Source organism: Tupaia chinensis, unplaced genomic scaffold (genome assembly GCF_000334495.1).
Source record: "Tupaia chinensis unplaced genomic scaffold, TupChi_1.0 Scaffold000602_1, whole genome shotgun sequence".
NCBI classification, from domain to species: Eukaryota; Metazoa; Chordata; class Mammalia; order Scandentia; family Tupaiidae; genus Tupaia; species Tupaia belangeri.
This window is the reverse complement of record NW_006160120.1, coordinates 311322-313128: the sequence shown is the minus strand read 5'-3', so window position 1 is coordinate 313128 and position 1807 is coordinate 311322. Positions and strand designations below refer to the sequence as shown.

At 52.2% G+C, this 1807-nt stretch overlaps 1 pseudogene; it reads left to right on the top strand.

Moving 5' to 3' along the window:
• The window catches only part of LOC114009686 (cleavage and polyadenylation specificity factor subunit 5 pseudogene), a 16223-nt pseudogene that overhangs the window by 1128 nt on the left and 13288 nt on the right, over positions 1–1807 (top strand).

Here is a 1807-nt window from a genome sequence, read left to right as displayed (position 1 = left end):
AGAGGGGGGGGGGGGGGGGCAGGAGACTGAGATGGCTTAGTGGGAGACATGCCTTGCACCCTTCCTCTTGTTGAAATGTGGGGAAGGAATGGGGAAGGGCAAATGCCCCTGCCCCTGCCTGGTCCCTGCAACAGCCCTCTCTGTTGGTTGACCTTTCCCTGGCTAGCTGGAGTGGCCAACGTCCATTTATGCTTTCTCAGGGAGCACATGAGTGAATTGGGGGGTGCCTCCCCCACTGCACAGTTCTCTGACACAGGACATTCAGCTCAGAATTGCCCTCTCCTTTTTTTTTTATTTTAAGAATTATGTTATTCAACTTTATTTATTTATTTATTTATTTATTTATTTATTTATTTATTTAATTTGACCAGAGAGGGACAGAGCGAATGAGAGAGGAAAAGTGAGAAATCAAACCATCAAGTCCAGGACTCGAACTGCAGTTGGCCATGTGGGAGTCCAGTGCCCTTAACCACCACAGCACCTGCCGGCCCCCAGACTTGCCCTCTTCTACCATGCCACACCCCCTGAGCCCAGCACTGGTGGGGCACTCTTGCCAGGCAGTCATCCTGCTTGGTGGGTCACCAGAAAGGTGCTCCAGCCAGGCTAATCACTGCCGTGTCCACTAGGCCCAGGGGACTCGCCTGGCCTGGCCAGTTGCTCCCCAGCACTCCATGTTTGCATCTCTCTTCTCCGCTCAAGTAGGTACCATCCACTGTTGGGTAGACACCCCCCATCAGAGAAAAGGACTCCCAAATCCCAGCATCCCTTTCTTGGAGCCAGATCTCAGTCTAATAGATGTAGGGTCAGTTTGCCTCCTTTAGTGAGCCCTGGAAGGAAAGTGTGTGGCTCCCTAGAACACCAGGCGTCCAGGCTCTCTAGCCAAGGTTCCCAGGCCTAACTGTGGGCACAGATCTTTCCCTTCAGCTCAGCATGAGCCAGGCTCATGAGTTGGGCCGGAACTTATCAAAGGGAACTGAGAAACTCAGGAAAGAACCTAGCCGGAAATTTGGAAAACCCAAGAGCCAGCCAAATAGAAGGGCAGGTTGACAATGAATAGAATTTCTTTACTGTAATCTGATTGAAGCCATTAGCTGACGTGGCTGGTCCTGACTGGCAGAGGAGGCCCCAGGACCTCAGCCTTCTCAGATGCTGACGTCTAGAGTGAGAAATGACTTTGGTTGTGGGGGAGGGGAATCTGAACTCCTCACCGTGGCCTCTAGGGCCTGGGTCTGGGTTCTGCCTACCTCTCCCTCCTCTCAACACTCGCTTTCCCTCCTCTAAACACTCACTTTCCCTCCTCTAAACACTCGCTTTCCCTCCTCTAAACACTCACTTGCTACCCTCCAGCCATCCAGCAGTCTCGGTCCCCTCTTCAGAGCTCTGTCAGGTCTGCTCCTTGGGCCTGAAAGGCCCTTCCTCCCTGCTGATTCCTCATCCTTCGGGTCTCAGGAAAAACAATGCCTCTGTTGAGAAGCTTTCCCTGATCGACTACTTTATCTGAAGTGAGTCTAATCCACTACCAAGCCACTTCCTAACCACTGACCTCTGAGAACATTATTGGAAGGGAGTTGGGCAGCTCATAGGAGTGACGGGAAGGCTAAAGAGCCAAACTCGGGAGAAAGGGGCAGAGACAAGACTGTCATAGAAAAGCTTTTACAGACCATCCTTGGGGGGGCCAGCAGGTGGTATAGTGGTTAAGATGCTGGACTCCCATGTGGTCAACCATGGTTTGAGTCTGGACCCAGCTGAGCTTGAAACTCATGCCAGGTGCGTGCATGCGTGTGTGTGTGTGTGTGTGTGTGTGTGT